Below are 23,621 nucleotides of genomic sequence, written 5' to 3'. Positions count from 1 at the left end.
TCTATCAAGACCTCCTTAGGACCCTCCTTAGTTCCACTCTTCCTAGGCAAATTCTCCTCAAGAACCTTACCACTCCTTTTAACAATAGCATTCACGGGTCTCTTGGGATCTAAGCCTTGGGAAGGTAGAGAAGAGGGACTAGCATGATCTTTCAAAGCATTAGCAAGTTGATAAATTTGGTTTTCAAGCATCTTATTATGAGTCATCACTTCATTGAATTTTTTGTTATTTACGGCCATGTAAGTGCTCAACAACTTTGTTTGATTTTAAATAATTTCCACCAAATTAGTCCTAGAAGAAGAGGATTGTGAATAGGAATTATCAACTTGAGTCTTTGGAGCAAATCCGGGTGGAGGGCCTCTTTGAGCATTATTTTAAAAATTGCCTCTCCCTTGATTGTTCCAATTACCCCTATTTTGATTATGACCATAACCTTGCTTATGGTTACCACAACCTTAATTATGATTTCCATAACCTTGGTTTTTATTACCATGATTTTGTTTTTGATTTTGGCAACTATAACCTTGATTGTTATAGTTCTCTCGAGAACCTTGGTTCCTATACCCACCACCTTGGTTATAATTGTCAAAATTACCATGGTTTTGGTAATTCCTATTCCACTGACCCCTTTGGTTATCAAACTTTTGCACATTATTATTGTTCGATACAAAGTTCACATGTTCACTCTCATTATTGTCAAGATCATCATTACTCTCGAGAAAAGCATGAGGGCAATTACTAGAATTATGATCATATGAACAACACACATCACAAAACAAACAACCACTAGGCATGTTACTAGAATAAAGAGGGGGATGAGATTTAGAAGGAGTACCTCTCCCCTTAAATTGGGAGGGAAGACTTGGAGCTAGGGAAGAAGAATTCTCCAATTTTTCCATAATTGCACTTACTTCCTTCCCCAAGTTTGCCATTTGTGAAGAGAGATTGTTAATTGCATTCAAATGATAAACCGAGTACACCGAACAGCTACTCTTGCTAGTTGATTCTCTCTCACCATCTTTCCAATCTCTATAATACTTCACAACATCCTCAATGATGTCCACCACTTCTTCTTCCGTCCTATTCATGATGGGACCTCCAGCTCCTCCATCTAGGCATGACTTGCCTTGGGGACTTAGGCCTCCATAGAAAATTTGAATAATTTGATAGGTTGGAATCCCGTGGTGAGGACACCCCCTTTGATACTCCTTATATCTCTCCCATGCTTCATAGAGTCTCTCACTTGGCTTTTGTTTGAAGGCTTGAATCAAAGCTCTTGCCTCTGCCGTTTTCTTTTGTGGATAGAAACGAGTTAGAAATTCCTTTGTAACCTCGTCCCATGTCGTTAGAGAATTCGGCTTAACCTCGTTGTCCAGCCATTCCAAAGCACGCCCAATGAGAGGAAAGGGAAAGAGCTTGAGGCGGATGAATTCTTGGGAAACTCCGTTCACCTTGATAGTATTGCAATATTTTTTTAAACTCCTTGAGATGATTTAGCGGGCTCTCATGCTTGGCTCCACTAAATTGTCGCCATTCTATCCAAGTGATCATAGCCGGCCTAATTTCAAAATCATTTGCCGGTGTTGTAGGTGGAACAATTCCACTCTCAAATCTATATGCACCGGGAATCCCCAATTCTTTCAATGCCATTCTCGGACTCTCTCCCATTATTGCTTGTTCCTCTTGTTGCGGTTCTTCTTCACTTGAAATGCTAGAGCTAAAAGATCGCCTAGCAACCCTTAATTTTGTAATAGTCCTCTCGATCTCCGGATTAAATGGCACAAGTGAATGACCACGTGCTCTATGCATACAACTCAAAGGAAATGTTTAGTAGCACGGCTACAAGTGTAGCCTTAAAGAGGAAAATCATTTTGTTTTTTTAGAATGAAATAGACTCAACAACTATAACAAAGCACCAATGTCATTCCCCGGCAACGACGCCATTTTGACAAGGGTTGGAACTAGGTCATCATCTAATTCTCCCTAAGTTAAACTAATTTATAAACGCTTAACGAACCTTATACAAGTATAGAGGCAAGCTAAGGGTCGAACCCAAAGGAATGAATCAAAGCCATGTTATAGTCTAACGTTAAGCTAAATTGAAGAATTGTTAATGGTTGAGTATGGTAACTATGATAACAAGAATCATGAATTCAATCAAATCGCTAAACACAAGGGATATAGGTTCCACATGCAAGCTTAACAATCATGCTAATTGATAGATCACCTAGTTGGTTCAAACATTGCAAAGGACAAACGTTAGTTGCAATCAAAGGAATTCAAAGGTTACCTCTTATAAACAAAACTAGGGTTCACTATGAATGATTACCAAGGAGAATCACGATCAAATTAAAAAAAATCAATCAATTCCCAAATCAATTGTTCGTGGCATTGGAATTTGCAATGCAATCTAGATTAACCTTATAGGTTGATCACTCCTAGTCTAATTAACCACATGCACAACTATGTCAACCAATTAAATTGCAACAATAAATCAATCAAGGATCATCAATTAACAATAATCATCAATCATGCGTGCTTCCCCTTCTCCCTAGCAACTAATCTACTCACTAATCATGGTGAATTCTAAGGCTAAAATAAATTCAATCACAAACACATTCATTTCAAGCTAAATCAAAAGGAAATATAATCATTCAACAAATTCTCAAATTTAAATCAAACATTCAAGCATTAAAGTAAATTGCAATTGAAGTAATTTCAAAGGAAAGAAATCATACTAACTTTGATTGATATGAAGAAGAATCAAAAATTTGATTGAAGAAACAATGTTGAATTACAATTCAAATCCAAAGATTACAATCTCTACTTTCTCTATAACTTCTCTCTATTTTCTCTCTCTAAAAACTAAGCAAATGAAATATTGTCTCAAAGTTTTTTCTTCAAAAGGATTTACAAGAGTATATATAGGCAAAGAAGAAAAGCTAATCGGTCGCGCCCTCTCCTTGAAGACTCTGCGGGCGCGCAGAAATGGGTACGGAACCCATAACTACCTCCACGGGCAGTCTAGGCAAAACCCGCGCCCGTGGGTACTGTAGCCCGAGCCCGCGACATCGTGACCTGCGCCTGCGGCATCGCCACCCGCGCCCGCGACTTAGTTCCAAGACAAGCAAAGGGCCGCGGTCTCTCTGATCCGTAGCGCCCTCTCCAAAATCTTCGCGCCCGTGGGTAGACTGCGGATAGGGCGCGGAGAGTTCCTGCCAAAAAATCACCAAAATGTGCACCAAAACCCGCGCTCGCGGCCCATAGATCCCGCGCCCGCTGTAATGAGAAAATGAGGAGAGCCCTCTCCGAGCCGTCTCCAAGCCCTCTCCATGAGACTTGAAACTCCTTTGATTAGCTCTTTTTGCTCCTCTTGAATCATTTGTAAAGCTAAGTCTTTAGGCACCTACAAGAGAAACCAAAGAGAGAAAATAGAAGAGAAAAAGAGCAATATAAAAGGAAAACACGAAGAAAAGCACATAAAGGAAAGTAAAACACGAGAGAAGAAGTAATAGAGAACTAGAGAAGAAATTATCAAAATGGTAAAAGAAAAGCATGAAAAGCATAGTGAAAATATCCTAAAAAAATCTATCCTATGAGTGCCATAAATGACACTCATCATCCCTACCTTGATTTTGTCCATGATTTTGATTATGGTTTCCATAACCTTGGTTATGATCCTCATACCCTTGGCCATGACTTTGAACATTATAACCATGGTTGTTATATTTACCACGAAACCCTTGGGTTCTTTGGTTCCCATAACCACTAGTTTGGTTATAATTATCATAGTTCCCATGGTTACGATAATTCCTATTCCCAACATTCCCATAAGAATCAAATCTAGGTCAAAAATCATTATTAGCAACATAATTCACATGCTCACTTCCATTTCCATCAAATTCATCATTTCTATCACAAGAAACATTGGGGAAAAAAGAAGCATCATGATAATTAATTCCACATAGATCACAAAACCAACATTCACTATCATACAACAAGAAGAAGGAAGAGTGTTAGGGTAAGGAGATGTACCCCTCCCTTTAATTTGGGAGGTAAGAATTGGTGCTTGTAAAGTTGCACTCTCGAGCTTAACTTTGATAGATACTACCACTTTCCCTAAATCTGAAATTTGCGTGGACAAATTATTGATAGCATTGAGTTGATCAATTGAGCATCCCGTAGTGCTACTCTTGGTTATTGTCTCTTTCTTACCATCTTGACATTCCATGTAGTGTCTAACTACATCCTGAATAATAACAACAACCTCTTCCTCGGTCTTGTTCATGATTTGGCCTCCAGCTCCAGCATCAAGAGTTGACCTCCCTTGAGGATTCAAACCACCATAAAAAATTTGAATGATTAGGTAAGTGGGGATTCCATGATGAGGACACTTGCGTTAATAATCTTTGTATCTCTCCCATGCTTCATAGAGGCTTTCACTAGTCCTTTTCTTGAAACCTTTAATCAAAGCTCAATAGTGAGAAAAACTTCATTTGTAACACCTCATTTGTAACGGGCATAGAAAAATCCGTTACGAAAAGATTATTCGTAACGGGCAATATATTTTATCATTACAAATAGTAATTATTCGTAACGGACAAAATAATGTCCATTACGAATATACATTACTCGTAACAGGAAAATAAAGCCCGTTATGAATAATCATTTAATTGTATCCGGCAAAAAATTGCCCGATACAAATAGACTTGTCTAAAAGGAGTAAGCCCATTACATTGGACTATTAGGGTTTCAATAATAGCTGTCAAACTTTTACTTTCTCTCTCATTTCAGTTCTCTCTATCTCGCTCTCTCTCCTCACTCAATCTCCTTCCTCCGGTTTGCTAAGGAATTTTAAGCAGTTTTGTTCAGTTTTGTGCGATTATGTTAGAGATCCGGAATAACGACGAGAATAATTTCTTTTCTTCTTCTCTGAGGTATGATATTTTTAGTTATCTTTTTGAATTATAGTGTTTTTAGCTTACATTATTTGGGATTTTTTGAAGTTTTTTTCAATTTTTTATAAATTTTGTTGGATCTTGAAGATGTAAGTTGATTTATTGAATTATGAGGACTGGAGTAGTATTGATTGTGATAACGAAGATGGTAAAAATTACGGTTCTATTAATGGAGTTCGTTAATTTCAAGCCAAATTAGAGAGATCCGCTTCTTCGTTTCCTTCTCATTACCCGGGTGAAATTAATGTGAAATTTTATTGTTAATTGTCTTCCTTGTAAATTAATATGCTTTTTTCTGATCAATTCGTATATTCTTTTCTTCAATCGTATTTTTTTGTTACCTTTTTCCCGAGTCCAATGATTTTTCTTGTCTTTGTTAATCGTGATTACAGATCTCGCATTAAGAAGGAGTTATCTGATATTTGTGACGATATTTTTTTGGTAGCTTGTTCTTGCTGCTAGTAATGGTGATTCTAAGGTGTTTTATTTGAAGATGAAGGGAGATAATCATAGGTATTTGGCTGAGTCTAAGACTAGTGCTGAGAGGAAATAAGCCACTGAGAGTACTCTCATCGCCTATGTAGACACCTAAAAATGTCTCCCCAAAACCAAGCTCGATGATGAACAACATTTCACCGCCATTATTGGTCGGGTTGAGTATTTAATCTTGGAGTGCTTAAATCCATATTTCCATTTCATAAACCAACCCAACTTCTAGCTCATTTCCCCAAACCATAACTTATTTTCCTCTTTTTGTGCCTTTAAACCCAAAATAATTCATTTCTTGTCCTTTAAAATCATTCATTTCGTGTCCTTTTTATAAAAACGTTTAATCCAGTTTATTTTGGTCAATAATATGGGTACAATGATTGAATAGTTTTATAGGGCTTTAAAAGAGCTTTCCAACGATATATTATAAGCCCAAATCCGAGTTATAACGAATAAGTTATGGCCAAAATATTAAACTGAGTCCAAAATGAACTTAAGCCCACCTTATCTACGACCCAATGATCAAGTGGAGGGTCCAAATGATTTAATCCAATTCCTAAACCAATTAGGATTAATTAGAAACTTCTATTAGTTTCTACAAGATCCTAATTATCGTTTTTGAAAAGATAAGATTAAAGAGTTTGAAATTGAATAAAACTCCTTTTTTTGAAAGTCCTAATTTTATTCAATTGAAAGGCATTCAAAGAAAGATAGATATTATTTTCGTGCCTCATATTTTTTATCCAAATTTTATATGGTTAAATAGCCATTGAAATTATCTTTCCAATGATATATTATAATATCAATTCCGAGCGATAACGGAAAAGATATGAATGAAATATCAAATTCTATTAAAAATTGACACCATCTCACTATTTCGGCCATATCTTTTATTCTACTAAATATATTAATCTCATTCTAATTGGGATAGAAATTAGACGTCAAGAGCTTTTCAACTACATATTATTTATCTTATTTCGCTTTCTGGATCAAAAGATATGATAAAAACAAAAACCGCAAAAACTGCTGTTTATAGAGTTTTATTACGATTTAATTCGAATCTTATCTTAATTCTTCGACCCTTCTTTTTTTTCTCTATAAATAGAGGTCATATCAACCCTTTTCCAATCATCAACAATATTGATCATCAAATCATTCTTTTCTCCTTCTTTAGCCTAAACACTAGCCATCCTATTCTCTTATAATACTTCCCCTAGCTAAGCGCTCCAAGGAGTCCATACAATACCCAAAGTTCTATACTTAAACCAAGGCGTGAAAGGTATAATTAACTGAGCATTTGGAACAAATCACCTCTACTTTTCATTTGATTTATATCTTTTATTGAAGTTACTAACAGTTTATTCATGATGTAGCAATTCAAGGAACGCGCGGAATGTGAGTAATTAATTAATTTAATTACTCTTATTTTATTTTAATATTGCTAGTATCATGATAAGGTTTATTTATATTTGATTTGACTAAAGTTATTATTATTAAATTGCTTCCAATATTAATGATAATTCTGTTATATTTTTTATGATCACCATTTTGCATGTTTATAGAGAATATATAATTGAAAATCACGTCTAATATGATAATTTGAACAACCTGTTTAGGATCCTTTTTAATCTTGTTATTTAATTCAAGTGATCACAAATATTTTAGAATAATGTGTTGCATTAATAATAAACAAATTTATCTTAATAATAGTTTGGAGCAAATTGAATATTTTATTTGTATGCCTTTGAGATCGCAGGAATCACTTTCTACTATAAGAATCGAGTAGAGGCCAATACGGGCGAATGTGACTCCTTGATTCACTTCGTACCATCATCCCCGATCCTCCTTTCGTGGTTCCGAACCATATGGGGTTAGTAATATCATGGATTATGAATGGGGTGTAACCTTCACGGGTCAATCGTTGTTGCCTATCGTTGTCCCTTTATTCGTGGTTGCCTTTTATGATTCGTGAATAGTATACAAGTTCCTTAAAAACTTGTTGGCGGCTCCCCACTTTTCTTTGTCCCTAATTATTGTCCCTAATTGTATTATGTCAATTCCCACTTCCTATGAGTGCCAAGCATATTCACAACATGCTTTAACGTATTCGCACTTCGCGCGACGCCTACAATTTAGCGACTCCACTGGGGAGGATTCTTGGTTATTTATCGATTTGAGTGATCGGTATTTAATTAAGATGAGTGGATGAGACTTAAAAGATTTTTGAATTGTATTCCTGCGATTTAATTGGCATTGTCACATATGCATATGATTTTTTTAGGTTACCTATTTTGCCACAATAGTATGTGTTCTACATATGTGGCTAGCTCGGGGGATTTATGCTCTATCAACCCGAAAACGCTCATGGCAATAAGGGTTCATCCGAGTTTTTAAATCCGCCCCAACCATGGAGTCGAGTTCGATTTCATCACAAACTCGCAGAGCCGCGCGTTGGCATACACCCTCAAGGGAGGCTACTTTGCTAACGCGTCCAAAGTCTTAACCATGGTACCCTTTGACACTCAAAAGCTTGACTATAGTCGAACATAGAACTTGACTTTAGGTTGCGGATTTCATTGCATCATGCGTGACGATATGCTTATATGTGCATTTTTTTATTGACTTTTTTTAATTATTTTTTTTTCTCTTATCAAACCTTTTTTTTTTATTATTAGAGTCGAGCCATAGATTTTTTTTTTTTAATTTTTTGAGTCACCCGGATTTTAATTCCCGTATACTGCACAAGAGTCAACTTGTTTTGCTCATATCTAGAGTTCTAGAAAGAGTTACGTGTCATACAACCTATGGATGTGTAGCCCCGAGTTTTATCGTTCATTTGGAGTTGGTTTCATCCCAATCAAAGTCACAAATAAAAAGTTATAACCGATATACTACAGCATGTCCAGTTTAGGTGTCTTTTTAGCGTCAACTTTCTTTTTTTTTCATTTTGTAATTTTTCATTATATCTTTTCTAGTCAAGCTAGTCTTACCTAATTCCTTTAATCTGTGTCAACTCGTATAACATAGGATTATAGATTTTTTTTTTCTTATACCCATGAGTCATTAGTCTTCTAGAATTCTAGTCCTCTTCCTAGTTTCTTGTGATTGATTTTTTGTGCTAATCTTAACATGTGTTCTTTGTCTTTGATTGTGGTTGATCTTATTTATGACTAATGATTTCTAATGGACCGTTTTCACCTAGTAAATAGAATAAACATTAAAATTGGACAAAATGAATCAAGTTAGTTTGTCTTTTAGTCTTCCTTGCTATTTGGTCATTGGATCCTATGTTTTTCACAACGTCCTCAAATCTTTCCATGCGATCATACCATGAATCTTAATAAACTCACCTAATCATATATGTTGAGTCATTGCACACACTTTGTCTTCGAGTAATGCACTATATTGTTTATGATCGTATACTAGGACCATGCATGCATCGTTTTCTGTCGTAATAGGAATGAGTGGAGTATTTTCCATCAGTTTTCAAAATCGTTTCATACACTCTTCCTTTTCAATCCAAGTATTGAGTGAATGCATTAAGTGAGTTCTTCCTTAAATAGTACTTGAGTCTAAAATAACTAGGCAATAGTTGGAAGAATAAGGGGAACGTCATTCCTTCCTTCTTTTCTTCCGATCAAAGCATCAGCAATAACAAAATTCTTGTTCCTCTTGGCGGTAAAAAATAATGCATAAGCAACCATGAAGACAAAGCACAAGACAAGTTCCCATATAAGATTTCATTCTTTTTTTTTTCTTTCGTTCAACCCTTTTCCCCTAATAAGTCTAGCATATATAGGTTCTCCTTATCCTTATGTCTATATGCATGCCATGTTCCATCAATAAACATTTATTTTCTTTGCATTCGATTATGTCATTCGCCAAAAAAAAAGGAAAAAAAATCAATTGCCGAACTAAACACAAGGTACACCAATGATTTGAGGCATGATCGAGGGTAAATAAGTCGTTAAGCTACCACCCTAACCAAATTAATCATTTATAATACCTAAACCTACACTAAACTAGTTAGTGGCAAGTAAAGGGTCGAACCACTAGGGAAGCACGCTAATTCAACATCAAATGTCACTAATGCAAGAGTGAAAAGGGGATTGTTTTTGTTGGTTTTGTTGAGTAGAACACTAATTCTACAAGTAAGCAAGAAAATGATGATTAAAATCAATAGAAAATGACGCTAGGGATACGGGGGTGTTCGATATGATTAGAAAGAGGAGAATAATGGTGATTATCATGAAACATATGCCAAAGAACACAAGGTTCCACCAAAACAATTCATTCTCATGTAATAGTCTAGGCAAATCAATGAAAGAGGTCTACACTAATAAGGATCATTCTCATGCATCCTATTAGTTACAATCAAATCAAGAGAATAAAGATGCACAATCCATAAAAACTCAACTTTAATAACTCATTCTCATGCAATCATTAAAATAGAGGTGATCCTAATCTAGTTCAAATCACTTTTATGCATTTAAATTAGAAAACATCAAATAGGGTGCAACAATAATCCCAAGCTAATAAAAATCATGTCTTTCATCAATATATGGTATAAGTTCAATCCAACCATAATCATTCATCCAAATATCAAATCATATCTTCCACCCCCTTCCCCTAGCCAAAAGTTTCGCCTAGAGAAGGGAGATTACACACAATATCAAAACTAGAAATAAACTTAAGAAACTCAAAACAAAACATAATTAAAATTAATGAAATCAATAACAACTAGATGAACTAATAAGATTAACAAGAATAAACAACAATAAAGCAAATAAATAAAACTAAAGGAAAGGAGAAGAGATTACTAAAGAAAGGATTAATGAAAGATGGAAACTTGAATTATTGCTTGATTGAAACTTAATTAAACTTGAGCAAAATTGAATCTTGGAAGAAAATTGAGCCATCATCTATTTTCTCTCACTAAAAATTATCTAATCTAACCCTAAGAGGGAGAAGCTCTCCTAAAACTAATTAAGAAATTAGAACAATAGATGGATTTTTCCCCCCAAAAATGGGTATTTAAACAACTTAGGAAAAATAGGAAAAATAAAAGGGGAAAAATAATATAAAGAAAGAAATCAGAAAAGGGAAAGAAATAAAAAGGATTAAGAAAAGAAAATAAAAATAAAAGAAAATGAAATTAATAAAACCAACAAATCCCTTCATCAGCTCAACCTCTTCTTCCTTTCGTGGCTGCTCTGCTGAAAACCCTCACCACGCATAATCATCATTGCAATTAATCAATGGCTGGAAAGCTTCACCTTCAATCATCATCAAATCGATCTTATTAAATATCATGCGCGAAGCTCGTGAGGTGGTTGATCGGACCGAAAGTAGGTGCGGCCGAACTATGGGCTGGTTCGATCGAACCATGGGTGTGTTCAACTACACCTCTATAAATCAGAAAAGTTCGAATTATTCTGATTGTTTTCGCCCTTTTACTTCGACCGAACTCTTCAATGGGTTTGCCCGAACTCGATTGATTTAATATTTTCTCTGAATTGGGGCAGATTTGAGGTGAATTTGCGGTTTGCTGGTTGCTTTTGTTGTTGGCGCTGTGTGGTGGTGTATCGGGTGATGAAGGTGCGAATTTTGGGGTGTGAGATGCGGTGGATGGTGGTTGGAGGTGTGGGAGTGCGTGAGGTGGTTTGATGATTGATGGTGGTTTCAGTGGTTATTTTTGCGTGAAGGTGAGAAGATGAACTGGAGTAGGGGTTAATGGTGGCTGTGAAGGCTGAGATTGGTGAAAGTGCGTGGCAGGTGGTTGGAGGTGCGGAGATTAGTGGCGGCTGGTAGAAACAAGGGAGTTGCGTGGTGGTTGGAGGTGTTGGGGTTTGCGTGAGGAAGCATGGGAAGGTGATTGGAGGTGGTGTGTTTGTTGCTGTTGCAGTTGGTGTTGTTGAGGGGAGCAGGGAGTTAGTGGTGTGTGACTGGTGCGGTGAAGGATAAAGAGGGAGAGTGGTGTCTGATAAGCTGCTAGCAAGAGGGCAGCAACTTGGCATTGTGCATTTGCCTCAAACCTCGGACCCCGAACACGAATATGACTTTGAAACCCGGAACACCTACAACCAGAAATACGAGGGTATTACCACGAGATAAAATAAAATAAAATAAAGAAAAAAAAATTAACTTGAAAATAAAATCAAAAGAAATTAAATAAAATAAAGAAAACAAATGTGAAAATAAAATAAGAAAATGAGAGAAACTAGGAACTTATTAAATAACAAGAACTAAAAACTTAAAATATAAATATAGAAAATAAGATAATTTAAATAAATTAAGAAAATAATCTAAAAACTATTAAAAACTACTAAAATACTCAAAACAAAAAGATAAAAGACGAGAATAAGAAAATAATAGAAATAAAGGATAAAAAGGGTGAAATTATTTGAAAATAAGTCGGAATACGACTCAATAAACACCCTAAAAGTGACATAAAAGTCACTTATCAAACTCTCCCAACCTAACCTTTTGCTCGTCCTCGAGCAAATAAAAATGAAACACGAGAGAAGGATAGTGAATTATTCAAGCAAAGCTAAGACACTAAAGGAGAATAAGAATGTACACTAACTCACTTTCGTAGGAATCACGGTCAATTTTAGCAACTAAAGACAAGCCCTTTAAACTCCTAGATCGCCCTAGAGGACGAGTGTGCTCTCGTGAGGGTGTCCTAAGAGTTTAACCCACAACTCTAAATAAAACCAAGGCAAACAAAAAGAAAAAGAAAAGCAAACACAACCACGACCAACATAACATGACAAGGCTTAAGAAAACCAAACAAGCTTTTAGATAGAAAATGCTCCATTTGGACTCAAACGTAGAGACATGCACCAAAGAATGCTTGCCTTTCTCAATTAAATGAGGGAATACACGTTCCGAGATGATCATGGTTGAAAGAGACAAACCTAAGCTAAGCATAGAGAACTAATGATTTCATTCTCCGCCCTAGCCCCAACCAAGACGGTCCACGTTCTCTCCACTAGCTTAAAATCATCCCTTAGTTAGCTCCTCCTGATTCCTCGAGGGAACCGGAAAAAGAAATTTTTTATGTAGAATCATAAGGCCATCCCGACATCTCAACTATGCATACTCTCTCCATAGGGTTGAAATCTATCTCCCTCCACCGGAATTTGACCTCACCCCTCTAAAGTCTAAGGGTCTTAACTAGGGTTGTAACATAAGGCAAAGGGTTAAGGCGGGGTAAAAATTTGAAAATTTTTGTGATATTTCCTAAGTGAAGCAAAAGGGTGATCAAACCTCAAAAACAAACTCAAGAAATCACCAAACATCAAACAAAAATACCAATAATGCCATCTCCCCCAAGCTTATTCAATGCCAACACACAAAATATACAAAAACGAAGTAACGCTCCCCCCCAAGCTTGAACGAAGCATTGTCCTGAATGCTTAAACTAGGGAAGAAAACGAAACCAAATTTTTTTTTGTGTCCTTGCCTTTTTTAACTTTGGACGGCTTTTTCTTAAAACTTCATTTGATTTTCTTGAATTGCATCTTTCTTCTCAAACTCTTATGCATATTCTCTTCAAGCTCAACTTTCAAGACCTTACTATAACCAATTCACAAAGTTTTCTTGCTCATGATAAACTCACAAAAAACTCAAACCTCACATGCCAATGCTTCACTAACTAAAAGGGTTGGTAAACAAAGGCCATTAGGTTTGTAACGCGGTTTAAACAAGAGCGGGAAACATTAGGCTCAAATTGGTTAATAAGTAGGTTGATGCAAAATAGAAAACCAAATTTGTAACAAAATAAAAACAAGATAAAGAAAAATGAGTTGAAAATGCCCTCTTCCTCCTCTAGAGCTATATGGTCACGATCTAGGGAGCTAGACGCCAACACAAAGATTAATATATGCATAGTTAAGGATCCTAAATGCCGCTCACAAGAATTATGAAGGCTAGAACAAATGACGCTCACACGAGATAAGAAATAAGCAAATACCAACCAAGGGAATCCTATCCACCATAGAGAGCAACCCCATCTTACCACTTTCCCGTGAAATAGGAGTTCAAATTTCCTCAATAGTTCTAAACCGTGCTACCTTAGCTTAAAATTTGTCTTTCTCAACCACAAGCACTCTCAAACCGTGTAAACCCTCATCAACTAGTAAGATAAGCATTCAAAGACACATCAGAATGAAAGGCACACAAATCCAAATGAATGAGCAAAATCCAAATCAAAATCATTTCAACTTGTCATAGTCATGTTTGTCACACAAAAGGGAAAAACAACACCAAAGAAAGAGGAAGAAATTTAAAAGGTTCACAAACGAGGCATATAATCCAAGTAAATCCCAATCGTCATACAAGTGATCGTTGATAACAACATCAACGATCCCAGGTTCCTTAGAACCAAATTCAAGCAACCTCGAACCATTCATCTTCTTCCTAAGCTAAACCTAAACTAAGCACTCAAAGAAAAAGTAAAAGAGTGAAAACAAGAAAGGTCTCACCGAGAGGTTAGCTTAAAAGAAAAAAGGAGCATAAATCCGAGTTCACCAAATTTCACTCCGCTCCAAGCGTCCAAAAAGCAAACTACAAGGCAACACAAGACACAAAAGAAAACATTAAAAGAGAAAAAAGAAAGAAAACAAAAAGAAAAAGAAAGGAGGGGGAGAAAAAGGGTTAGAAATCCTCCGGGTTGCCTCCCGGGAAGCGCTTGTTTATGGTCTCTAGCTTGACCCTTCACCTCATTCAAGGTGGATTAAAGAACATCACCCTCATCAACTTGAGGATTGAATCATAGATGCCCCCAAACTTGAGAACTAGAACTCCTTGAGGTCTCACATCACCACAAGGAAAAGGAGGGAATGAATCAAGAGCCAATGGTGGCTCATCTTTTCTCTTTCCCTTCGTCTTGTTGATTCTTCTTCTTTTTTTACTCTTCTTTCTTTTCCTTCTAAAAGGTGGATCGAGCTTGGAATCCTCAATATTAGGATGGGCAACCTCACCTTCCTCAAGAGAGCCTTCAAACCAAGCGGGAACTTCAAGGAAGTCATCATACCTCATTGTCACCTTATCATCACGTGGAGGTAAGCTCTCATTAGCCATCACATCATCGACCACATCAACTCTACATACTCTCACCGCCATAGGGCTCTTCAAAACGACATTCTCAACTAGCCTACAAGGAAAGGGAACCGGGCCTTCAAACTTGTCTGGTTCACTAAAATCGAATGGCTCCTCATTTTGTTCTTGAACCTTCTTCTCAACCACATTATCTACAACCTTGTCCTCCTTTCAAGTTTTGGGTTGATAAGTGTGTGAAGGGTTAGTAGATGATTGTAAGGGGAGTTTTGTGGTTAAATGGAGAGAATAAGTGTTGGCTAGTTGGGAATCAACAACTTCATTGTAAGATTTGATTTCTTGGAATTGTGGAGTGGTAGTTTGACGTTGTTGAAGAATTTGGGTTTGTGTGTGGTCGGGTGGGGATTTTTCTTCATACACTTGAGGAAATAGGTCATGATTTTGATCTTGAGAGTTCTCTACTTGGTTGGAAAGGTAGGAAAAGTTTTGGGTTGGTGGATTGAAGAGAGGTCCATTTTGGGGGTAGGAGTTTTCTTGCCTTGGAGGTTGTTGAAGTTGTTGGGATTGAGCTTGGGTTACAAACTCTTTTTACCTCAAAGTCAAAACTTCACCATGCTTGAGATTTAACTCTCTACAATAGGATGCATCATGATCCGTCCCACCACAACGAGCACATGAGAAATCAATGATTTGTGAAGGTTTTGAACACAAACTAACACTTGAGTTCAACTTGGAAAGACCTTCATTCAAGAGCTCAACTATGTGCTTAAGTTGGCCGACTTTCTCCAACTCATAAAGAATAGCTAGTAGCCACTTCTTCAATTATAGCTTCAACTTGGCTTTGAGGGATCTTAATCAATTGGCCACCGGCACCTGCATCTAGATTGGTCCTTGACATTGGCTCCAAGCCATCATATAAGAATATCAAGAGCAAATTACGGTTGAATTCATGTTGAGGACATGCTCTAATCAAATCCTTAAACCTTTCCCATGCTTCCCCAAGAGTTTCATCCGGTTCTTGCTCAAAGGAAGCTATCTTCCTCCTCATCTTTGTGGTTTGCTCATCGGAAATGAACCTCTTGAGAAAGACCTTTGCAACTTCCTTCCATGTGGTGAGAGAGTTGGGCTTCAAAAGCTTGAGCCATTTCTTTGCTCTTCTGGTGAGAGATTGCCGAAAGAGATGCATACGAATGTAATCTTGGCTCACTTCATTTGTTTGCATCATTGCACACAACTCAAGGAATCGGTCCAAATGCTCAATGGGGTCTTCACTTACGCCTCCAGAAAATTGCTCAATTTGCACCATCCTAGCATATTGTGGATGGATTGTTAAATTAGTCTCGGTGGTCGGGAGAAGTATACCACTTGTGAGCTCATAGATTTCCAGGTTCCCAAACTCCCTAAAAAGAAGGTCGTCATCTTGTCTTGCCATATCTCTCTTTGAATACAACAAAGCTAAGCACACGATTAGCAATGACAAGTAGGATTAAGCAAGCAAAATGAAAGAAAGGAAAGCGAATAAAATGACTCTAACAATAGCAAAAATAAATGTTAAACAAGCCACTTCCCCGGCAACGGCGCCAAAATTTGATTGAGGGTAAATAGGTCGTTAAGCTACCACCCTAACCAAATTAATCATTTATAATACCTAAACCTACACTAAACTAGTTAGTGGCAAGTAAAGGATCGAACCACTAGGGAAGCACGCTAATTCAACATCAAATGTCACTAATGCAAGAGTGAAAAGGGGATTGTTTTTGTTGGTTTTGTTGAGTAGAACACTAAAACTACAAGTAAGCAAGAAAATGATGATTAAAATCAATAGAAAATGACGCTAGGGATACGGGGGTGTTCAATATGATTATAAAGAGGAGAATAATGGTGATTATCATGAAACATATGCCAAAGAACACAAGGTTCCACCTAAACAATTCATTCTCATGCAATAGTCTAGGCAAATCAATGAAAGAGGTCTACACTAATAAGGATCATTCTCATGCATCCTATTAGTTACAATCAAATCAAGAGAATAAAGAAGCACAATCCATAAAAACTCAACTTTAATAACTCATTCTCATGCAATCATTAAAATAGAGGTGATCCTAAACTAGTTCAAATCACTTTCATGCATTTAAACTAGAAAACATCAAATAGGATGCAACAATAATCCCAAGCTAATAAAAATCATGTCTTTCATCAATATATGGTATAAGTTCAATCCAACCATCATCATTCATCCAATATCAAATCATATCTTCCACCCCCTTCCCCTAGCCAAAAGTTTAGCCAAGAGAAGGGAGATTAAACACAATATCAACACTAGAAATAAACTCAAGAAACTCAAAACAAAACATAATTAAAATCAATGAAATCAATAACAACTAGCTAGATGAACTAATAAGATTAACAAGAATAAACAACAATAAAGCAAATAAATAAAACTAAAGAAAAGGAGAAGAGATTACTAAAGAAAGGATTAATGAAAGATGGAAACTTGAATTCTTGCTTGATTGAAAGTCAAACTTGAGCAAAATTGAATCTTGGAAAAAAATTGAGCCATCATCTATTTTCTCTCACTAAAAATTATCTAATCTAACCCTAAGATAGAGAAGCTCTCCCAAAACTAATTAAGAAATTAGAACAATAGATGGATTTTCCCCCCAAAAATGGGTATTTAAACAACTTAGGAAAAATAGGAAAAATAAAAGGGGAAAAATAAAATAAAGAAAGAAATAAAAAGGATTAAGAAAAGAAAAGAAAATAAAAATAAAAGAAAATTAAATTAATAAAACCAACAAATCCCCCCATCAGCCCATCCTATTCTTCCTTTCGTGGCTGCTCTGCTGAAAACCCTCACCACGCATAATCATCATCGCAATTAATCAATGGTTGGAAAGCTTCACCTTCAATCATCATCAAATCGTTCTTATTAAATATCATGCGCGAAGCTCGTGAGGTGGTTGATCGGACCGAAAGTAGGTGCGGCCGAACTATGGGCTGGTTCGATCGAACCATGGGTGTGTTCGACCACACATATAAAAATCAGAAAAGTTCGAATGATTCTGATTGTTTTCGCCCTTTTACTTCGACCGAACTCTTCAATGGGTATTCCCGAACTCGATTAATTTACTATTTACTCTGAATTGGGGCTGATTTGAGGTGAATTTGTGGTTTGTTGGCTGCTTTTGTTGTTGTCGCTGTGTGGTGGTGTATTGGGTGAGGAAGGTGCGAATTTTGGGGTGTGAGATGCGGTAGCTGGTGGTTGGAGGTGGTTTGATGATTGATGGTGGATTCGGTGGTTGTTGTTGCGTGAAGGTGAGAAGATGAACTAGAGCAGGGGTTAATGGTGGCTGTGAAGGCTGATATTGGTGGGAGTGCGTGGCAGGTGGTTGGAGGTGCGGAGATTAGTGGCGGTTGGTAGAAACAGGGGAGTTGCGTGGTGGTTGGAGGTGTTGGGGTTTGCGTGAGGAAGTAGGGGAAGGTGATTGGAGGTGGTGTGTTTGTTGCTGTTGCTGTTGCAGTTGGTATTGTTGAGGGGAGCAGGGGAGTGAGTGGTGCGTGACTGGTGTGGTGAAGGATAAGGAGGGAGAGTGGTGTCTGATAAGCTGCTAGCAAGAGGGCAGCAACTTGGCATTGTGCATTTGCCTCAAACCTCGGACCCCGAACACGAATATGACTTTGAAACCCGAAACACCTACAACCAGAAACACGAGGGTATTACCACGAGTAAAATAAAATAAAATAAAGAAAAAAGATAAAATAAAATAACTTGAAAATAAAATCAAAAGAAATTAAATAAAATAAAGAAAACAAACATGAAAATAAAATAAGAAAATGAGAGAAACTAGGAACTTATTAAATAACAAGAACTAAAAACTTAAAATATAAACATAAAAAAATAAGATAGTTTAAATAAATTAAGAAAATAAGCTAAAAACTATTAAAAACTACTAAAATACTCAAAACAAAAAGATAAAAGACGAGAATAAGAAAATAATAGAAATAAAGGATAAAAGGAGTGAAATTATTGGAAAATAAGCCGGAATACGACTCAACAAACACCCTAAAAATGACATAAAAGTCACTTATCAAGGCACCTTTCCAACCCTGTCATTCCCTGTTAACCGTTCGATCACATTCCATTTCTTCATCAACCACTTCGAGCCTCGTCTAACGTTTGGCCTTCATTTCTTTGACCCACATTCACTTAACCTTGGGATTGGAAGATGTGTAATTGTAAAACATTCAAAAATCAAGTAAAAAAAAAAAAAAAAAGCAAAGCAACAATAAACGCAATGTCTAAAGGCAAGTGTTCCAATGTCTTTGATACGAACACGTCTCGAATTGCGTCTCTTATCGAGTGCTTGGTACCGTGCCTGAGAAACATGAATGCTAAGTGAGTGATGGACCGCATGATATGAGATTGTCTACATTGATTCAAAAGAATGAAAAAAAAAACGAAAAGACCAAAAATAAATAAATAAATAAAAGAAGAAAATAAAATAAAATAAAATAAACTTGCAAAATTCCAAAATTTTAAATTCACAATGACACATCTCTGGGATTCTCTCGGGTCTTGAGCCTTGTACCCTTTTCTTCTTTAAACCATCAACTTAACCGCATTACAACCCTTGAAAGACCTCTTTGAGTTGTACATACACTTGTGCAAAGTTTGGATAGAGCTACGTTGGCTTGATTCCTAACGGATACGTAGGCAACCTCACATCGAGGTGCGGCCACATTCATATTCACATTTATATTCATATCCATGCTTGATTGAGTCAAAGAATATCCAATGCTAACCCCTATCCATCTAGAGCTAGACTTGAGGGCTTGAACCCATATCATTTAGCCTACCCAGTCTAAAGAGTCATCATCTTTGACTCTTCTCACATATATTTCCATCACCATAACCTTTACAACCAGCCTTAATATCACATTCACACACTTCACTCACACATCCATATCCATATCATCCTCCCTTTAAGAACCCTTTATAATGGAATCTTTTTTCAACACTGTGCATGTTTCATCATCTTTCAGGACAACATTCATTAGAAGAAACGTTGTATACTTGATTAGCTTCCTGACCTGAGCAATATTCATTATGCAATAATCACTTCATCTATATATGTGCTTAGCTTCCAGACCTAAGTAACGTTCAAGATTGCTTCTTTACACCATATATGATGCTTAGCTCCATGACCTAAGTTCATTCATCTATCGTGTCACATGATGTAGTTGTCCTTAGCCTCCTGGCCTAAGAACATGCATCATGCATAAATTATTTTCAAGACAAGTAATATAATCCATGCGATTCATTTCGTCTCATAACTTTTCTTTTGGGGAAATTAAAAAACATTTTTAAAATTTTCTCATCGAGGGAAGTTCGAAAATAAAAAAAAAATTTCACGTCTTTCTCGGGAGAGAGTCGGTACCCTCCACTCATCTCATGACAAAATTGACGGAAGTTTTTTGCTTTTGCATCTTCGTTTGCTTGTGTCTGCACACACACACACACTCACAAATCATACACATGTCATGTCACATCAAGTCAAACTTGGTCAAGTCAGTGGTCAAGTCAATCACAATATATACGAGTCCATTGGCAAATTTATTTTTGCAGGTTTCATCTACAGCCCACGTTCGGGGACAAGTGAACCAACTACAACCCACGTCCGAGGACAAGCGGACCATCTATAGCCCACGTCCGGGGACAAGCGCACCATCTAAAGCCCACGTCCGGGGACAAGCGGACCATTTACAGCCCACGTTCGGGGAAAAGCGGACCATTTACAGCCCACGTCCAGGCACAAGCGGACCATTTACAACCCACGTTCTGGGACAAGTGAACAAATTACAACCCACGTTCGGGGACAAGCGAACAAACTAAATTTCACGGCGCAAGGTTCTCGATACACAAAGACCTGCAATCTTATCATTTGTCGACTTTCCTGAAGCATGGAAAGTATTATCCGGTGGATTTCTTCAAGCATAGTAAGCTGCCAAAATCATCTGTCGACTTTCCTTAAGCATGGAAAGAATTCTCCGGTGGATTTCTTCAAGCATATAAAACCGCCAAATTCATATGTCGACTTTCCTCAAGCATGGAAAGTATCATCTAGTAGGTTTCTTCAGGCTTAGAAAGCTACCAAACTCATAATTCGGCTTTTCTCAGGCATGGAAAGCATTTGAACAAACGTCATCCGGTGGATTCCTTCAAGCATAGGAAACTACCAAACTCTTTTGTCACCGATACACTGGTGTCAGATAAGCGTTCTATCCCTTTACTCTTTTATCTGTAGAACTAACATTTTTCTGCAGGTATCGGTGTATAAAGAGTGATTTAGGATCGCAGAACGTCTTAAATCATTCTCCGTCCCTATCGACTACTTTGACTATCGTTTTCGAAACTGATGTTTCTACAAACTCAGTCAAAGTGGGGGCATCTGTAGACACCTTAAAATGTCTCCCCAAAACCAAACCCGATGATGAACAACCTTTCACTGCCATTATTGGTCGGGTTGAGTATTTAATCTTGGAGTGCTTAAATCCATATTTCAATTTCATAAACCAACCCAACTTCTAGCTCATATCCCCAAACAATAACTTATTTTCCTCTTTTCATGCCTTTAAACCCAAAATAATTCATTTTGTGTCCTTTAAAATCATTCATTTCGTGTCCTTTTTATAAAAACGTTTAATCCAGTTTATTTTGGTCCATAATCTGGGTCCAATGATCAAATATTTTGATGGGTCTTTAAAAGAGCTTTTCAGCGATATATTATAAGTCCAAATTCGAGTTATAACGAATAAGTTATGACCAAAAATATTAAACTGAGTCCAAACCGAACCTAAGCCCACCTTAACTACGACCCAATGATCATGTGGAGGGTCCAAATAATTTAAACCAATTCCTAAACAAATTAGAATTAATTAGAAACTTCTATAAGTTTCTAAAAGATCATAATTATCATTTTTGAAAAGATAAGATTAAAGAGTTTGAAATTAAATAAAACTCCATTTTTTAAAAGTCTTAATTTTATTCGAATTGAAAGACATTCAAAGATAGACAGATATTATTTTCTTGCCTCATAGTTTTTATCCAAATTTTATATGGTTGGATATCCCTTGAAATTATCTTTCCAATGATATATTATAATATCAATTCCGAGATATAACGGAAAAGATATGAATGAAATATCAAACTATATTCAAAACTGACACCGTCTCACTATTTCGGTCATATCTTTTATTCTACAAAATATTTTAATCTGATTCCAATTGGGTTAGAAAGTAGACGTCAAGAGATTTTCAACCACATATTATTTATCTTATTCCGATATCTGAAATATATGATAAAAACAAAAACCGCAAAAACTGTTGTCTATAGAGTTTTATTTCGATTTAATTCGGATGTTATCCTAATTTTCGACTCTTCTTTTTTTTTTTCTCTATAAATAGAGGTCATATCACCCCTTTTCCAATCATCAACAAGCTTGATCATCAAATCATTCTTTTCTCCCTCTTTAGCCTAAACACTAGCCATCCTATTCTCTCATAATACTTCCCCTAAGCGCTCAAGGAGTCCATACAATACCCAAAGTTCTATACTTAAACCAAGGCGTGAACGGTATAATTAACTGAGGATGAAACAAATCACCTCTACTTTTTATTTAATTTAATTTTCATTTGATTTATATTTTTATTGAAGTTACTAACAGTTTATTCATGATGTAGCAATTCAAGGAACGCGCGGAATGTGAGTAATTAATTAATTTAATTACTCTTATTTTATTTTAATATTGCTAGTATCATGATTAGGTTTTTTTATATTTGATTTGACTAATGTTATTATTGTTAAATTGCTTCCAATATTAATGATAATTCTATTATATTTTTTATGATCACCATTTTGCATGTTTAAAGGAAATATGTAATTGAAAATCACGCCTAATAAGATAATTTGGACAACCTGTTTAAGATCCTTTTTAATCTTGTTATTTAATTCAAGTGATCACAAATATTTTAGAATAATGTGTTGCATTAATAATAAACCAATTTAGCTTAATAATAGTTTGGAGCAAATTGAATATTTTATTTGTATGCCTTTGAGATCACAGGAATCACTTTTCACTAAAGAATCGAGTAGAGGCCAATACGGGAAAATGTGACTCCATGACTCACTTCGTACCATCATCTCCGATCCTCCTTTTCGTGGTTCCAAACCATATGGAGTTAGTAATATCATGGATTATGAATGGGGTGTAACCTTCACGGGTCAATCGTTGTTGCCTATCGTTGTCCCTTTATTCGTGGTTGCCTTTTTTGATTCGTGAACGGTATACAAGTTCCTTAAAAACTTGTTGGCGGCTCCCTACTTTTCTTTGTCCCTAATAGTATTATGTCAATTCTCACTTCCTATGAGTGCCAAGCATATTCACAACATGCTTTAATGTAGGCGCACTTCGCACGACGCCTACAACCTATAAGGCTGCTCAGGTATATTTGTTATTTTTTATCCAAATTTTTCTTCAATTAATTTGGTACATCTGTTAATTAAGGTTCGGATTTGGTTGTTGTTTGTGTTTGTTGCATTGATTTGCTATGATATTTGCATTTTTGTGGAATTATTAAGTTTTTGAGGAATTATTTTGAGAACTTGATCTTACTTTAAGCCGCCTGTCCTATATTGTGCATTGAATTTGGATTATGTTTAAAATTTTTGTGGATTACAAAAATTGAGGTATCCTATAATTTTCTCATTTAGTTTTACAAGATGATTGGAATTTGGACATTGAATTAGAATTTTCCATTATTTAGTAATATACTGTCATGAGCTTATATGATGAAACTTAGTCTTGTGAAAGTTACAACACCCCTTTCAGAAGCTTATATGACATGAATGAAATAAATTTATAAATGTCTAAAGTATCATGCCAATGCAATTATTTTTGTGTATGTGTTATAATTTTACTACTATCATTGCCGCTTTAAAGGACATATTGAGTGGTATTGTTCATATGTGAAGAAGCATGTGTTTGACAATGGAGTTGCATTATGTAAATAATTTGTTGGAACATAAAATTTAAAATGGAGTAAATTATTACC

The 23,621-nt window shown here is 36.2% G+C and overlaps 3 non-coding genes across 3 annotated transcripts; all 3 read left to right on the top strand.

The window, feature by feature from the left end:
* The first annotated feature begins 1,176 nt into the window (after positions 1-1,176).
* On the top strand, positions 1,177-1,282 carry LOC145607575 (small nucleolar RNA R71). Its single transcript, XR_014105586.1, has one exon. It is a non-coding gene; the product is annotated as a small nucleolar RNA R71 (small nucleolar RNA).
* A 3,094-nt stretch (positions 1,283-4,376) lies between these two features.
* Positions 4,377-4,488, top strand: LOC145608945 (small nucleolar RNA R71). The gene has a single exon (XR_014105958.1). It is a non-coding gene; the product is annotated as a small nucleolar RNA R71 (small nucleolar RNA).
* Positions 4,489-15,454: 10,966 nt separating this feature from the next.
* Positions 15,455-15,561, top strand: LOC145606754 (small nucleolar RNA R71). The gene has a single exon (XR_014105427.1). It is a non-coding gene; the product is annotated as a small nucleolar RNA R71 (small nucleolar RNA).
* The last annotated feature ends 8,060 nt before the right edge of the window (positions 15,562-23,621 follow it).

This window comes from Chenopodium album, chromosome 2 (assembly GCF_948465745.1).
Source record: "Chenopodium album chromosome 2, dcCheAlbu1.1, whole genome shotgun sequence".
In the NCBI taxonomy this organism is placed as follows: Eukaryota; Viridiplantae; Streptophyta; class Magnoliopsida; order Caryophyllales; family Amaranthaceae; genus Chenopodium; species Chenopodium album.
This window is presented reverse-complemented; position numbering and strand designations above follow the sequence as displayed.